The following is an 18,616-nucleotide window of genomic DNA, read 5'->3' on the forward strand; positions in this document are numbered from 1 at the left end:
TTTAAAAATTGATTAAAAAATAAAATAAAATTTTGCTCTTCCTTTGGAGAAAGTTGCAGATTAATGGTAGCCTCTGCAGCCCCCATTTGACACATTATGGACATGTGGAGTAGCCTGGAAGCATGCCTCAGCCTCTGCTGAGGGTGGGCAAAATGGGGTCATGTACCAGGCAAGGAGCTGGGATGCCCTGGCTTCTCCCCAGATGCATCTGCTCCCCAGGGAAAAGACCAGGAGTGAGACAGGGCAAAGTCAACCAAAGCGCACACCTGCAGAGCCATGGAGGAGGAGGAGGGGAGGGGACGCTGCACATACGCCCTCCTCAACAGTTATTTTAACAACAACAACAACAACCTTAGTCTCCTCCTTGTTTCTTCCGCAAACTATGGTGGGGAAACCATGACCTACTGAGGGATGGATTCTGATCCTCTTGTTTCTACAAGCTGTTATGTGAGGAAGAAAGAGAGCCTCAATCAGGCTTTTGCTGCAGGTAAGACAATTTTTTTTTTTTAATTTTGTGGCTTTGGAAGCCTCTTAAAGTGGCGGTCAGTCAACTAGATCTTGACCTTGAATATGAGTTTATCTGTGCTGCATTCGTAATAATACACACCTAACTCGCTGACAACTGGTGAACATGACCATCCTTCAGGTGCACATCTGGAATTCTCCCACATCTTGAAGATGAGGAGAGAACACAAATGTGAATAATAATGATAACAGTAATTTATTCGATTGTCTTCCATGGTTCTCTTAGAGAGTAGCACTTCCTCTTTCCAGAACATGTGAAGGTTATATTTGGAACCACTCTTGTTTTGAAACTTTGTTTTAAATTAAACTCAGTTTTGGCTGAGTTGGTTTCTGATGAGAATAGTATTATCATGGAAGCCAAGAATAATTCAATAAAAACATACCCATTGAATATATGAAAATTCATGAGTCCATAATGATACTTTAAAAAGAGAAAGCCAAAAGAAACTCATGTGAGGCAGTTAGTCACCAGCCCCTTATTTGGAAACTATGTAATTAAGGGGAAAATACATTTAATGTCTTTCCAGTAGGAACTATATTGCAGGGTAAACAAATAGCTCCAGGTGATGAGATAAAGCTCTATTTTACAGAAGAATGCCAGAGAGGTGTAGAAGGATGAGAAGCTTAGAAAATCATAATCTGGCAACAGTTAATGAGAATGTAGATCCAAGCAAGGACTATCAACTTGTGTAGAAAATATCAGGTGAAGAGTCGATGGGACCTGGGAAAGTCACGTGGAACCAAAGTAATATCACAACAATATAGTTCTGGTCATCAGGAGAAAAAGACAGTTGTACAATGGATGGATCAGACTGCCATCACCCTAATCTAATGGCTGATCATAACATTAGAAATGGTGGGACAACCAAGTATTACATGTCTCCTGGTGTCACGCATTCTAAATCACAGCATCACCTGGGCTGCAGTCTAGCCAAAGATATTTACCTGGGGTCTAATCAGCCTGTAGATGTAACTTCCAGGAAACGTAGGGGAAAAGAGGAACAAGCTAAATGACACCACAGGCTAGTGGCGGTGCAGGGAACCTCTATAGGCCCAGTGGCTGCAGCAAGAAGGTTCCATGAAGAAAGAGACAAAAGAAACTAGAGGCTGGATTAAAAGACAGTGAGGGGACATAATAAACCCTCACTGGTCTGGTGCAATGCATGGTCTGGGATTGGTTTCTGGCTTGGACAAATAAGCTATAAAGGACATTTGGGGGAACATTTGGGGAATTTGAATATATACAGGCTATTAGATAATGTTAAAGAATGATTATCAATTTTAGGTGTGATAATGTTATTTTTTTTGCTACATAGGAAAGTGTTCTTATTTTTTTAGAGGTGCATTTTGAGGTACTTAGGGGGTAATGTCATGATGTCTCTAATTTATTCTTTGCAGATGACGTACAGTGGGACACCATGTGTGAAACAGACTGTGACATTCAGGTCCCCTATGAAAGGGCTGAACACACACACATAGACCTTGAACCAACCACGCTCGTCAGAGACTAGGAAGTAATAAGTAGTTATAAGTTGCTATCAAATAATGAGTAAAACATTTTGTACAGCATTTTCTAAAGACTGAAGTCTTTAAACTGAGTAAAGTCAAAAAGAGTAAAAGCCAAAACGAGTAGCATAAAATATTTAGTCTAACATAGTGAGGAAAGCATTATCATTAGATGAGCAAAAACAAATTCAAGACGTGATACCTCACATAATTTTAGTATTGCCGCCAGAACCTAATTTCCATTGATCACAATGAATGATTTTTATAACTTTTCTTCACTTAGTGCTACTCAAAATCTTCATCTATTAGCAAAAATCGATCAACCACAAGGGAATAGTTAGATAAATTATGGTATATCCATATCTGAAATATTGTGAGGTGACTGACATTTAAGATTTGGATTTAATTTAACTTTTGAATTGATATTTAATAACATGAAAACATATTGATGATATATATTATATGACAGTCCCAATTTTATGTATGTGTAAGTGATTGAGCCTCCAGATAATTGCTGAGAGAGGGATAAAGAGGAACCATTTAATGTATTTCTAGCAACACTGGATTGTTAAAATAATAGAAAAAAATACATTTAGAGGAGGCAGCAAAAAATTGTCGAGTTCACCAGGCATGGATTACATTATTTTCTGTTTTAAAACAGAGAGTAAGTTCTCTCACCACATTGGGCAGATGTGGTAAATGTTCCGACATGATTAGAAAAGAATCTAATTTTACTCATCTCCAAAGCTGAAAGTTGAAGAGCTGAAGCCCTTTTGCCCTTCTCAGAATAACTAAATGTATGTGTACCTCCTCACCACCAAATCCTCCCCCACTGGGGACCAGAAAAAGCAATGCTGCTCTGACAGACACGAGATACGCATACACATAACATGATGGCAGAGCTGTTTAAATCTATGGTTAAAATCTATGGTTATCCATTAAATGTTCACTGAACATTCCCTTACTCTCCAGAAGGGCGGTCAGGCCTGCGGTGCTACCAGGAGACCAGGATTGACTGAAAGAAACGCAATCCTTCCTCAGGGGCAGCCCTTTCTCAGTTGTGAGAAGAAAAAGAAACTTCACCAAGCGTCACATTCATTTAAAATTTCCAAGAGGCTTGCCTCTTTCACGAGACAGGTAAATAAATTCTCGCTGAGTTAAAATCATCCTCCCCCGATGATTGAAGTATGATGCTCAGCGGTGATTCAAAAGACTGAAGTAGAGCTACAGGCACTGAAAAGGAAGGTCTCCGGGCTTCACTATACAGGAAGGAAGCCAGAGCAACAGGCCCGCAGAATCCCACTTACACACATGCATACACATTCACACGCAAACACATGTGTACACACACATGCCTGCCCATGCAAAGAAAACGCTCTGGATGAACACACACCAAGCTTTTAATGACAAATATGTATGAGGAGCTAGGAAAGGAATGGAATGAAAAGGAAATTTAACTTTTCTTACTCTAGATATTTCTGAATTTTCTCTTTACAGCAACAGATATTCATTTACTTCTCAAGCAGTTTTTAAAAAGAAAGAAAGATGAACTCATATGCTCCTGGTAGAAATGTAAAGATCGTACAGTTCACTTGAAAACAATTTGGCAGTTCGTCAAAAAGTTAAACACAGAGTTACCACATGACCCAGCCATTCCACTTCGAGCTGTTTACACGAGAGACAAAGAAATAACTGCAGGCATAAAGACATGAATGTTTATGGATGCATTATTTGTAAAAGCCAAACAGTGGAAGCAACCAAAATGCCCGCTAACCGGTGACTGGATAACAGACTGTGCTATGGCCATATAACAGAATACTATTCAACAGTAATAAACAACTATTGATACACACAACAGCTTGGATAAATCTCAAAATAACGATGGTGAGTGAAAGCAGCCAGACAAAAAGAGTACACACTATATATTTCAATTTATAGAAAATTCTAGAAATGCAAACCAAACAACAGTGAGTGACAGCAGATTGGTGGCTGAATGGGGAGGGGTGAGAGGGAAGGTTCACAAAGGGCACAAGGAAACTTTTGGGGGTGATGGATATGTTCACCACCTTCACATGGTGGCGGGCTTGCTGGTGTACACTATATCAAAATTTATCCAGTTTATGCCTTAAATAGGTGCAATTTATTGTGTGCCAATTACATATCTCGATGAATCTGTAAAAAAAAGGTAATGCATGTTTAATATAGAAAATTTGGAAATTACGTAAGAACGAAAGAGAGAAATAAAAGCACTACTACTGGGACTTCCCTGGTGGGGCAGTGGTTAAGAAGCCACCTGCCAATGCAGGGGACATGGGTTCGATCTCTGGTCCCAGAAGATCCCACATGCCGCAGAGCAACTAAGCCCGTTCACCACAACTACTGAGCCTGCGTGCCACAACTACTGAAGCCCGTGCGCCTAGAGCCTGTGCTCTGCAACAAAGAGAAGCCACTGCAATGAGAAGCCTGCACACTGCAATGAAGAGTAGCCCCTGCTCGCCACAACTAGAGAAAAGCCCGTGCGCAGCAACGAAGACTCAACGCAGCCAATAAATAAATAAATAAATTTGTAAAAAAAAAGCACTAGTACTTCTTTAGAATACTCATGTCAGCCAAAGATAAATGCTGGTCCCAATGGAATGGATTCCACGTTCTGGCCCTGATAGCTCTGGTCATCAGAAGGATTCAGGAGAGTACTTTTCTTTCTGAGTGGATTTTCCCTAGCTTTCCACTGAATTTCAGGATTGAGTAAGTGAAATTTGGTTAAAAACGCTAGCTTCGTAGAGTTGTGGTAACAAACCATAAATCATTCTGGGTTCCTTAAGAAGCTCTGCAAACCTTAGAAGACCAGATGTCTCTTAACAGAGCTGTTTAATAGTTTTGGAGTGGATTTTTAGCCACGTTCTGGTTCCAGATTCTCAGCATTTAGCAGAAATGTTTAGTGAGATAAATACACACACACACACACACACACACACACAAAGGTTTTGTTCATTTAGATTACAAAGAGAAGATGAATATGTCAATATATATTCACTTAAGAATATCTGCAAATACACCTTTCTTTAAAGGATAACCTCTTTATAGCTAAGGAAACTGAGATTGACTGACTTGCTCAAACCCCTACTTAGTTGCGAGAGTGATAAATCCAGCTCTCTTTAAATCCAAAGTAAGTAAATAATTTGTATAATATAAAGTTATAGTTACAGTCGAAATTTTCCCCTCACACCACACTTTACACTTTGAGTAGAACGAGAGCAGAGGATAGTCTTATTTCCAGGTTTGGGAGATGTGGGGAGAAGCCCTGTGTCCTAATAGCCACCTGAACAGAGAAGGGTTGTCAGGGCCAAAGAGCCAATGTACCTAAAGGACCTTGTAAACTGTGCTGTGGCATGACACTGCATTGGTAGGGAATGAAGATCCCAAGTAAGCCTTGATTTTGGTGCCCTACAATGTCCATCTCATTGAAATAAAGAGGAATTCAGGTAAGTTTGATGCAGAAAGATGAGGTCACCCCCAAAGTCTGGAAGAATCCAAGATAACATTTACATCATTTTCTAACCTCTTCTCTAAAACCATTTCCTCCAGGTTTATAATTTGGCTTCTCCTTTGGGTTTGCCCATGGACAGAGACAGAGTGGTTATGCCAACAAAGAAAGATGAGTCCCCTGGACGTTTGGGTTTACATTTTCCTCCAAATCTCCGTGTCTTTCCATTATGCAACACTTCCTCGTTCAATGGGGTATAGATTAGAAGGTTGTAATGAAGATATTCCTGAGATGGCTTTTGCCAGACCAGCAGCCTTCTAGGCCTCTTGCCATCTCCCCAGGGCGTGCTCTCAAGATCAGGCTGGTGGGAGGGACAGGGCAGCATGTTACAAGGATGCTCATGAGGCCACATGGGGAGCCGTGTGGTTTGGGGTCAGGAAACCAGGTGCCTGGCTGTCAGGCTACACCCACAGGCCCAGGCATCACCACCAAGTCAGGTGTCTCTTGGTTTTGGCAGCTCTGAAATTATGAGTTGACAATCAGATGGCACGGAAGCCTGGAAACAAAGTTATCAGCTAATCAGAAAGGCCTGCTTGGATGTGGTTTAGATATCCTGAAAGTTAGCACGGTGTGGCATAGGGTGGAAATTGCTATGCCCAGGATGAGCGATGGTGTGTGTGTGTGTGTGTGTGTGTGTATGTGTGGTTGAATACAGAGAACCTATCTTTGTTTTTAACTGTCAGATGAACAATGAGAGATTTTGACAAATGGGATGATTTTAGAATAACTTTCTAAAGAGAAATAATCATGTATGTGCACAAATACAAAGTCTACTTAACATTTAAGATGAATTACAGATTTTTTTAATGCTACTCGATAGAAAAACTTGTTAGAATCCTAAAATGTTTAATGTTAATTATGCAACTTATTCCTGAATACACTCTCATAGTAAAATAGTCAATGACTGCAGACAAAGCTAAATTCCTCCTTAACCACTTCCTACCAACACCGACTTGTTCCCGGAGGTAAGCAGTGTGGCCATTTGGGTATGAATCTTTCCAAAGTCTTTTCTTTGCAGTTATAAACATGTATATGTTCCCAGACAAACAGCTAATGTCACTGTGATGTTTGTTTTGTTTCTATCAGAAAAACCATTATAAATCTACAATTTGTTTTGTTCATTCAGAAACATATTCTGGAGATTTTTCCACGTTAGTACTTATAGATCCACCTCCTTTTTTTTTTTTTTTTTTTGCGGTACGCGGGCCGTTCACTGTTGTGGCCTCTCCCGTTGCGGAGCACAGGCTCTGGACGCGCAGGCTCAGCGGCCATGGCTCACGGGCCCAGCCGCTCCGCGGCATGTGGGATCTTCCCGGACTGGGGCACGAACCCGTGTCCCCTGCACCGGCAGGTGGACTCTCAACCACTGCGCCACCAGGGAAGCCCGATCCATCTCCTTTTTAACCTCTGCATAGTATTCAATAGAATGGATATGCCATCCTTTAGGAAATCCTTGTCTTATTGATGGGCATATAGGTGGTTTTCCATTTTCACCAACACAAGTACCTTTGCTCTAATACCTCCTTCAGGGCATGCATGAATATTCTGTAAACGAATTGTTGCGACTTTTATACATTAACAGATCCTGCCACCATCCCCTCCCAGTATGGCTGAACCAATTCACACACTCTTAGGAGTGGGTATCTAGTTCCCCACCCTAATGCTCACTATTAAACTCATAAAGGTTTGCCCACGTGAAGGATGGAAATATTGTTGGTGTTTAACGTGCATCTCCCTGATGACCACTTAGAGAGCATCTTTTCAGGTGTTTTCCTTTCCTCATCTGGGAGCTGCCTCTTCATACTTCTGCACATTTTAAAGTTCGGGTTGTCTTCTTTTGAGTTTGTAGGAGCAGAACTTCTTTTCCAAGAGAAATTGCAACAGCAAGTAGTAAAAGACAGTTTTCTTGATTGCAAAAAGCTATAAAAGCACCTGTTTGTGTAGAAATGGAGGAAGAAAAGCCTGCGGTGTGTGTGTATGTGCATGTTGTTTTCCACAGTGTGACTTTAACACCCACACACGTTTAGTAAACGGAGTGAAGCCCCCAAAGAGTGCAACGGCAAAGATGAAAGACAGAAAAGTGGGGTAGCTCTGCCAGATGCTTAATAACAAGAAGGGCAATTTCCAGGCAACAGCTGCAGTCTGGCTTTCACAGTCTGCAGGAGCTTCGTTTGCAACCCCAGGACCAACTCTTTCCCGTAGAAATCTTTCCTATGGTGGGAGCTTGGGATCTGGGCTCCTGCTCATCTGTTGCCCACCTAAGGAAGTGATGTCAGTCTGCGGCCCTCGTCTGGGGTTATCTGAGGGGTTCATCGATGGTGGTAGTGACAGAGACAGAGGAACAACAAGGTGGTAGCAAGGAGTTGGCAGACCTGGGCTCACGACTCACTCTCAACCGCAGGGGAACTTATCTCCACAGGGTATCTTCCTGGGTGAAAGCTGAAACCTGTGGGCTTGAGAGAACAGGGCACTTACGGGGCACAGAGGGGCCGAGGAGGAAGGCGGCAGGAGATCCAGCCTCTCTGTGGTTGGTTCTGATGTGTCTGTGGAGGAGGTCATGGAACAAACAAGGATAAACTCCAAAGATGGGGTGTGGTGTGGGGCAAAGAGCTGGATCTGTGTGACGTAATCCCTTGAACCCTCTGTTTTTAAATATTGTTTAAAAAGATTCGATAGGAAAGGCTCCAGCCATTTTTAGAAAACAGGCTTGGAGCAAGCTGTGTTTCCGTCCTTTGTGAAAGTGGCTAATAACGCAAGGCTATCACTGAGGAGTTTTGAATTGCCTTTCTTTTCTTCTTATAGCATCTTGCTCATAATAATCCTCTGTGTCTCCTCCCAAAGCTCCCTGTAACGGATATTTTACCAAGTCCCCTTTTCTCTGGAAGACCTCCCTACACCCACTTACTTTACTCCTTCCCCAGACTGAAAAACAAACCTTCCAGCCTCTGAGCATTCCTCAAGCCATTCATGCCTCCTAAATACCATGCCTTCTCTCCTACAATCTCCTCCCCACAGGCTTCCATGCAACCTATTGAAGTACTGCCCATCGCTTGAAGCTCAAATTGTAACACAACCTTCTGAAGACATCTAGCTTCTCTGCCCGCATCAGCAGAGATGTCTTCCTCTGCTTCCCTTTATCTCCCTTATTCCTCCATTACGCATGCGTGCGCCCACCCGCCCACAAACACATATACTTACCTCATGACATTTTCCTATTCTGTCTTATATTAATTACTTGGAATTTGCTTTATCTTATGCCGCAGACAGTGACGTCATCCATTCATGGATTCTACAAGTACTTGTAAGGGCTTCCCACGTGCCAGAGATTTTTCTACCCTTGTCTTTCCAGCTCCCTCTTTCTTGTTGTTCTCTCCCGTCTTTATTCTACATGCATACTCCTTTCTGCTTCCTCCTCTCTCCCACATCCCTATTTTAGGAGGCAATTTTCTCTAAGGAACCAAAACTACTTCGTGAAAATAACGGCCACTGAAGAAACCCTCAGGCTTTCAGTAGCCATTTGGGGGTGGAGGGAGGTGAAGGGATGAGCATTTTGATGCTATGTTTATGGTACGTTGCTCTCTTGTGTGCCTGCTGTTAGGTTCTTTATTTAATGTATGTTTATCCAATAGGTCTGTCTGCAGGATATGGATGTTTTGCCTTGGGGATTGTACATTTTATAACTCCATCTTAGGGGAAGCTCCTTCCCGTGTCTTGGAATGGCTCTTCCTTTTCATACTTCAGTATAAATGTCACCTCCTCAGAGAAGCCTTCCCTGTTCGCCCATTGGAAGAAGCCCTATCCTCTCCTTTCCCATGACCCAGCCACCCTTTATCACATCACCTTGTGTGGGAAATTAATTTCATTGAAGTTCCTAATTAATGGTCTCCCTCCTTCCGTATCCTTTGAGATGGAGTTGGCGGTTCTTCCCATCAAGAGGCGGATATCTCCCCACCCCCCGAACCTAGGCTGACCTTGTGCCTTGCTTTAACCAACAGATGTGACAGAAGTGATGGTGTGCCAGCTCTGAGCCCAGACCTTGAGAGGCCTTGTGTACTTCCGCTCACGTGCATTCTCTGTCTCCCGCCACCCCTCGGAACCTTATCATCAGCACATACACAAACCCAGGTGACCCAGGTGGAGGATGGGAGACCACACAGATGAGAGCTATGGCCATCCTAGACAGCCAGCCCTCATCAACTTGTTAGCTGACCACAGCTGCATGAGCAGGTCCAGCTAAAGTTAGCTGATGTTGCCCGAGATAAGAACTGGCCAGCTGAGCCCAGCTTAAATTGCAACTTATAGAATCATGAATTAAGTAACAATCATTGTTTTAAGCCACTAAATTACGCAGTGGCTCCTTATGCAGCAACAGCTAACTGATACACCTTGCTTATTTCCTTTAGAGCCCTTCTTGGGAAATTCAGTTAGCTGCTCAAAGACTCTCCTTCCTTATATTTAAAAAGGATACACTCTATCTTATATACTTATTAAGGGATTACATAAGGTGATGTTTGTAAAGCTCTTGGCACAAACTGGAGGCTCAGGACATTTATTTATTTCCTCTTTCTCTGGAGAAGAGTGGGGATCTCAGTCAAGAGGATGCCTGAGCCATTCTCCCCCAGTAATAGGAGAGAAAACCCCAAGAAAGCCCTCAGAGGCTTCGGAACCATTAAGAAGAGAAGTCATTAGGAAGGGGACCCAGGGTGAGATAGCAAAGCAAACCTGTTAATTCAGTTGAATTTGAATGATGTTCCTGCATTGTTATTTACCAGATTTCTCTGTAGTGTTTAGAAATGAAGTCTTTTTATCAAAAAAAGGACCAGTATTTTTGCTTTGCCACCTCCCGAATGCCAATCTCTTGGATAGCAACACTGATAGCAACCGTAAGGAATAGGTATTAATGTCCTGTTCTACAAAAGAGGAAACTGAGGCTTTGAGACAAAGGCCACCCTGTAAGTAAGTGTAGAATTGGACAGACCTCAGACATGGCCATAACATCAGGATGACCCCCTTCAATAGAAAGTACTGCTCACTGAGCATGTGCTAAGTGCCAGGCCCTTCTTGGCTCCTTTCTTAGAGTAGATTTTTAACCCTCATAGCAGTCAGGGCGGGGTTGGGGGGAACTGTCACCATGTTTTAGAGATAAGGGAAGTCTCTTGCCCCGGGTCACAGAGTCATGGCCGGTCATCCCAACCCTGTTCTGCTGATAGAACTTTCACTCTCTTCCTTGACCATTCCCAGGGATGGAGGAAAATTCAATAAATTAGTTGATAGTTGCCTTAAAACAGAAAGAGAGGGACTTCCCTGGTGGCGCAGTGGTTAAGAATCTGCCTGCCAATGCAGGGGACATGGGTTCGAGCCCTGGTCTGGGAATCCCACATGCCGCGGAGCAATTAAGCGCGTGCACCACAACTACTGAGCCTGAGCTCTAGAGCCCGCGAGCCACAACACTGAAGCCTGCACGTCTAGAGCCTGTGCTCTGCCAACAAAAGAAGCCACTGCAATGAGAAGCCTGTGCACCGCCATGAAGAGTAGCCCCCTCTTGCCGCAACTAGAAGAAGCCTGTGCGCAGCAATGAAGACCCAACGCAGCCAAATATAAATAAATAAATAATTCTTTTAAAAAATTAAAAAAAAAAAAACCAGAAAGAGAAATGAGCTAAATCTTTGAGATTTAGCAACAACAGAAAGGAAGGGCGGGTCATCGAGTGGAAGTGGAATTATCCCCCAGCCTCTCGGCAGAGCCCCCTGCATGCAAGACGGTGGAGGTAGAAGCCAAGACAGCAGCTCTCTCCTTCTTGTGTAATCTCAAATATAGGGGGAAAGGTCTCATCAACACAAGACGGAGGGAAAAGAATGGGGGTCCCAGCTCCTATAGCCTGAGATGTGTCGAATAAAATATTTGACACTACTAAAAAACAAATTCCAAGTTTAAAAGATAGCAAGCAGATGTCTTTCCTGCAGAATGTCTCAGAACCTTAGATGTGCTGCTTTGCCTGTCTTGCAAAGAATTTTACCTTTTGCTGAACACTTACCCACATCTCTGGGCCACAAGACTCAAGTCTGGGAAAGCTGCTCTACGTTATTTTGGGGGCATTTTTTTTTTTTTTCCCCAAATGTGGCTTATATTGAAAAGCGGGCTGTTACTTCTCAGATGGAAACCTGTGAGCAACCTGAAGCCTGTGATGGGGTCTTAATTCATGTTTCTCCACATCCAGCAGGTAGAAATTCAGTCAGCACCTGTGTGTTCAGCGTGTGTGTGACTTTACAGAGGAAGCATCAGACTGGAGGCCTCAGGTTAACTGCCCCCCATGAAGAAGCTCTTCTCTGGGCCTCCATGAGAGAGACCTGACCTTTGATGAGGTTGTTTTGATGTGGCCATTTTGAAACTTTGACACAGCTAGTTTAATGCTATGGAAATTTTCTGACGTTTTAAAAACACCAGCTTCAAGCTTTTGAAAAAATGACCAAGTCTCAATGCAGTGCGGGGTCAGGGACAGGGTGAGAGTCAACATCATAAAGAAAACTGGGGGCAGGATAAGGCTGGGGAATAGGGTTCTATTTTTTATTTACATTTCTTTTTTTTTTTTTTTTTTTTTTTACATTTCTTATAGGAAACGAAGAATTAAAAGTTTAATGGACTGATTTTTAGGGTCACAAAAAGCCTCCAAATTTAAAAAGGTCTTTTAGTAATCAAGATAGTGTGGTATTGGTGAAAAAAGAGACAAATAGATCAATGGAACAAAATAGAGAGCTCAGAAATAGACCCCCATGAATAGTCAACTGATCTTTGACAAAGGAGCAAAGGAAATACAATGGAGCAAAGATAGTCTTTTTAACAAATGGTGCCAGAACAATAAGACATCCACGTGCAAAAAAATGAATCTAGACATAGACCTTACACCCTTCACAAAAATTAACTCAAAATGGATCTTAGATCTAAATGTAAAATGCAAAGCTCCCGGAAGACAACACTAGAAAATCTAGGTGACCTTGGGTAGGTGATGACTTTTTTTTTTTTTTTTTGCGGTAAGCGGGCCTCTCATTGTTGTGGCCTCTCCCGTTGCAGAGCACAGGCTCTGGACGCGCAGGCTCAGTGGCCATGGCTCACGGACCCAGCCGCTTCGCGGCATGTGGGATCTTCCCAGACCGGGGAACGAACCTGTGTCCCCTGCATCGGCAGGCAGACTCTCAACCACCGCGCCACCAGGGAAGCCCCGTAGGTGATGACTTTTTAAATACAACACCAAAGGCACAATCCATGAAAGAAAGAACTGAAAAGCTAGACTTCATTAAAATTAAAAACTGCTCTGCACAGGCTTCCCTGGTGGCACAGTGGTTGAGAATCTGCCTGCTGATGCAGGGGACACGGGTTCGAGGCCTGGTCTGGGAGGATCCCACATGCCGCAGAGCAACTAGGCGCGTAAGCCACAACTACTGAGCCTGCGTGTCTGGAGCCTGTGCTCCGCAACAAGAGAGGCCGCGATAGTGAGAGGCCCACGCACTGTGATGAAGAGTGGCCCCCGCTTGCCACAACTAGAGAAAGCCCTCGCACAGAAACGAACACCCAACACAGCAAAAATAAATAAGTTAATTAATAAACTCCTACCCCCAACATCTAAAAAAAAAACAAAAAACAAAACTGCTCTGCAAAAGACAATGTCAAGACAATGACAAGACAAGCCACAGACTGGGAGAACGTATTTGCAGAAGACACACCTGGTAAAGGACTGTTATCCAAAATATACAAAGAACCTCTAAAACTCACCAGTTTAAAAACAAACAAACAAAAAACCTGATTAAAAAATGGGCCAAGGGCCTTATCAGACACCTCATCCAAAAGATACAGAGATGGCAAATAATCATATGAACAGATGCTTTATCATATGTCATCAGGGAAATGCAAATTAAAAAAACCATAAGATACCACCACATACCTATGAGAATGGCCAAAATCTGGAACACTGACAAAACAACAAAGGCTGGCAAGGACGTGGAGCAGGAGAAGCTCTCACGCATCGCTGGTGGGAATGCAAAATGGTACAGCCAGGGGCTTCCCTGGTGGCGCAGTGGTTGAGAGTCCGCCTGCCGATGCAGGGGACACGGGTTCGTGCCCCGGCCCGGGAAGATCCCACATGCCGTGGAGCGGCTGGGCCCGTGAGCCATGGCCGCTGAGCCTGCGCGTCCGGAGCCTGTGCTCCGCAACGGGAGAGGCCACAACAGTGAGAGGCCCGCGTACCGCAAAAAAAAAAAAAAAAAGGTACAGCCACTTTGGAAGACAGTTTGGAAGCTTCTCACAAAACCACACATGCTCTTTTTCCCATACAAACCAGCAATCCAGCTCCTTGGTATTTACCCAAAGGAGTTCAAAACTTATGTCCACACAAAAACCTACACATGGATGTTTATAATTGCCGAAACTTGAAAGCAGCCAAGATGGCCTTCAGTAGGTGAATGACAAGGAATATTACTCAGTGCTAAAAAAAGAAGTTATCAAGCCATGAAAAGACGTGAAGGAAACTTAAATGAATATTACAAAGTGAAAGAAGTCAATCTGTAAAGGGTACACATTGTATGAGTCCAACTATATGACATTCTGGCAAGGCAAAATTATGGAGACGGTAAAAAGATCACTGGTTGCCAGAGGTTAGGGGGAGGGAGGGATGAATAGGTGGAACACAGAGGATTTTTAGGGCAGCAGAACTATTCTGTATGATACTATAATGGTGGATACATGCCCTTACACATCTGTCAAAACCCAGAGAATGTACAACACCAAGAGTGAACCCTCATGTAAACTACAGACTTTGGGTGATAATGATACGTTGACATAGGTTCATCAGTTATAAATATACCATTCTGGTGCAGCATATACATGGTGAAGCAACAGGGGGATATGTGGGAATTCTCTGTACCTTCCACTCAATTTTGCCGTGAACCTAAAGCTGCTCTAAAAAAGAATGTCTATTTGTTTTTTAAAAAGGCCGTCGGGAATCTTGCTGCATAATTGTCATCATCACTGCATAAGTTCCCTGACGGTTCCTCCATCTGGGCTGTCGGGAGGGAGGGAGGGAGGGACATAAGTGCCCTGAATTTGCCCTGATGCCTCCCTAGAGGCAGAAGTGGGGGGATGGACAGTGGCCCAGCTAAGGGGAAGCTAGAATCCAGTGAGTTGATTCTGGCCGGCGGGAGTTCACGCAGAGACAGCCTGCAGAGAAACCATGAGGTTTTGCTGTTTTTCCCTGAAGTTTCCCACACAGCAGCCAGTGATCTCTTAGGAATGGCAATCGGATTGTGTCATTGCCTACACAGATCCTTTCGGTGGCTTCCATCACACCTGGCATCAGATCAACACTACGGACCCGGGCCTCAAGTCCCCATGCCACTGGACCCCTCCTATTTCTCTGGCCGCCTCCCATCTCTCTGTCCCCCAGCATATTGGTCTTCTCATCCTTGGACACACCAAGCTCCTCCTGCCACCTGTTCCCTCTGCTGGGAATGGTTACCCCAATCTTCACCTTAGAGGAACTTATAATCCGGGTCCTAAGTGTCACCTCTTCAGCGAGTCCTTCCTAACCACCCGGTGTGAGCAGCCCTCAGTCGCTCCGCCAACTCTCTGCTTTAATTCCGTCAGTTAACTTGATAGTTTTTGGCCTGTTTACTGCTCCATCCCTAGCTTTTAGCTCAGTGCTGGCACAGAGCAGGAACTTGGCAAACAGATGTTGAATGAAGGACTCACATGAGATCTTCCAGTCAGATAAAGCATGCCAGGGCAGAAGGGCTAGTTTTTATCATAAATACCTGGTGCAAATAAAATCAGAAATCCTGCAACTGGTCTCATGATTCACATGCTGTGAGCACAAAACCTCAGGAGGTGTGGATGACGTTTATTTCCTTTATAAATAGCGCATGTTCTACAAGAACTTGGCAGCCACACAGTGAACTCCTGACCTCCTCTCTGGCCTCCAGATACTTTCACTTCAGTACATTAACTGTAGCACATCCAATGCTAAATGTACCACTATCTTATAAAACCAACACCTCCCCTCGCCTGCCCTCTCTGTTAAAGGCACCCAAGTCTTTCCAGAGCCTCTGAACGATCTTGCTTCCCCCTCCTGCAACATCCCATCATTTGCCAGCCCCTGTGGGTCACATGGCCATGTCTCTCCCATTCCTTTCATCCCTACTGCTGTGCATGCTGTGGACCACTCTTTCCCCCAGCTCTCTGCCTCTGACAACTGTCTCCTGAGTTGCTTCCCAACTTTCAGTGGCTATTCATGGGACGTGATATTAGCAAAAACGACTACTTTTTCCTCCTTCTTGTCCTTTAATGGTTTTAACTGCTAACCACAACACATGAAGAATTTAAAGAACCTACAGGTGTCCTGGAAAAGTCTGAACTGACTTTAAGCCTCCTGGGGAGGGACAAGCTCCCCTTCGAGCCCCTCTGCCCTCGGGGAGAGGAGAGTGGTCCCGCACTGTACCGTAGAGTCAGCCATCCTAAATCTCTTGCTAAGGCGGAGATTATTAGCTGCTGAAATGTGCGTCAGTCTAGACCTATACTGTGCACTATCGTGCTGTATGTACTATTTACATCTAAATTCAAACCAACTGCAATGAAATAAAATTTAGAAAAATCAGCTTCTCAGTCACACCAACCACAGCTTAAGTGCTCATTAGCTACACGTGGCTGGCAGCTGGGCAATGAACAGTGCAGATACAAGACATTTCCACCACCTTGTAGAAAGCTCTAAAGGATGGCATTGCCCTAGATTCCCGGGACTTAGATGAGGTTTGTTTTTTTCATTAATGTAGTCAAAAGATGATTAGTAAGCTCCTGGAATGTGCTGCTGAGCTGCAACTATGCCAAGACCTCAAGGTCCCTGTCCTCACGGAGTTAGTGGGAAAAGTCCTCATGAATTTAACTCCTCGGAAGTTTGTCCCTGGAACTCCTTGTACCTGCACTGGTCAGACCCTCACTGCCAAACGACTGTTAACCCCTTCAAGACGCTCTGGATTTCCCAAGGTAAGATAAGGCCTTAATCAATGAAGAGTGGAAATCTAGCATCGTCTGTTTCCAAAGACCCCACCGTGCTTTTGGATCTGACTTTCTTAATACGTACCGAAGGTTCAGGAAGAACAAGATTACAAATTGAGACTTAGATACAGAGAACCTGGAAAGTAGAGGACTGAAGCAAAACTCATTTATTCTCTGCCAGAGATCATGTCAGACGCTTGGAATGTGAAGACGAACACGGGAGAACCCAGACATGGCTCTCCCACTGGCCCCTGCGACAAAGTCAACTTGGGCGTTTCCTCTGAGGTAGACATCAGACTACCTCAGGGCTACAGCTACCATTCCACAATTGGTCCCTCAATGACCCTGAACTCCAGGCTTAGTCCTGGGCCCTGGGACCCAGAGGGCCTGCACCCACCACCCTGCCCTCTAGAACTCATCTAGGTGAGAATGCAAAAGGAGAAATCCCCGCTGCAAAAGGGAACTGGCAACCTCCCATAATCACCCAGCTCTGAATTCTACTTGCAGAGAGAGAAACACAGAAAAGCAAACAAACAAAAAGAAACAAAACAAAAGAATGGGGCATTCCCTCCAAGGAATGAACCCAAACTGAATGACAGCAAAAAGAATCCCATTTGTCCTAGGCTCCTTAGAGAAATCAGAAATTCTCTCTACTACCTCCTTGCATCTTCCAGCCTCATGCCTCCTTTGCAGCCCAGGGGAGGGGACCTGGGAGTTCTAAAGCAGCTCATCCAGAACTTCTGGACCAAGTTCCAGAACACCTGGACCATGGGGGCAGGAGAGGGGCCACACAGAAGAGGGCATCTTCCCACAATAGCAGATTTACCCCTTTTCTTCCCTGACCACCTCCCCCAATTCCCTTCTTCCCACCAGACTCACCAGCCATCTGGTGGGCAAGCAGTGTCTACTTGGGATGCCCATACCTGGTGAAGAAGCAGCTTGAGTCAAGAGGAGGTAGAAAGTACAGCATCTTCCTCACCCAGGGCTCTTGCACCTGTAGTGTGTGTGTCAGCCTCCTGGAAGCTTTCCCAGGTCCCAATCAAACATAAGGGAGAAGCAGCTTCACTACTCTCTCCGCCAAGACACCCAGAAATCAGTTAAGGGAGCATTTTCATCCGTCTATTGCCCCTTCCTTCTCTGTCATTATTTGCCAATTCACAGGGAGAAGTGAGAGGCGAGAGCATCTGGCTGATTCTCAGTCATGTGCCGTTTTAGACACGATGTTCAATGAATGTGGACGAAGTAAGGGAATTCACAGCTCCCTCAAGGCTGCTGAATCAACCACTGCTTTCATTCTTACTGCTCACTGCTCTGTACCTTTCATATGGGCTATTCGTTGGCCTTTCCATTTAGACGATAAGATAATAAATCAAGCTGCATCTTGTGCATTGCTTTGTTCTGTAGGAATTAACAGTGATTGACGGGCCATGTGTCTAGGAGAGCACCACCAAGGCCGCAGGATGATAAGTGTACTGAAAAGATGAAATGAGTCTCCACTGCAGCGTAGTTGTGATTTTTCCCCAGAACAAATCTAAAAAAGAGGTCTTTGCCATAATGACAACAAGGAGTCAACTTGGGTCTTTTTTCTGTTATGGACGTCAGAGGTTGTGGACTGCAGCTTCTCTTCCACAATTATTCCCTAAACGCCCCTCAAATGCCAGGCACAGCACCTGGCCCTGGGACCCAGAGGGGGTGCAACTGTGTCATGATCGAAGGCCCCACCATAGCCATGGCTGGTGAAGACTTCCTCTGTGACTCTGTTAAAAATATAACATGTAGTTGTTTAGGCGTTTTCAAAATTTCACCTAAACACCCATGATTAATAAGATGAAATGCATCCTTGATGTTAATCCGTCTGATGGGTAGTGGTCACATCAAAATAAAATCTTACTGTATTTGACCCCAGTTTTAAGGTGTTTCTGGTTCTCCAACACTCCCTGTATTCCCATATATGTGTCACATACATGACCTTCTAATAAAGGAGCGCCGTTCGATGGAACTTTC

Source organism: Monodon monoceros, unplaced genomic scaffold (assembly GCF_005190385.1).
Source record: "Monodon monoceros isolate NGI ecotype Baffin Bay Population unplaced genomic scaffold, NGI_Narwhal_1 Super_Scaffold_3, whole genome shotgun sequence".
Taxonomy (NCBI): Eukaryota; Metazoa; Chordata; class Mammalia; order Artiodactyla; family Monodontidae; genus Monodon; species Monodon monoceros.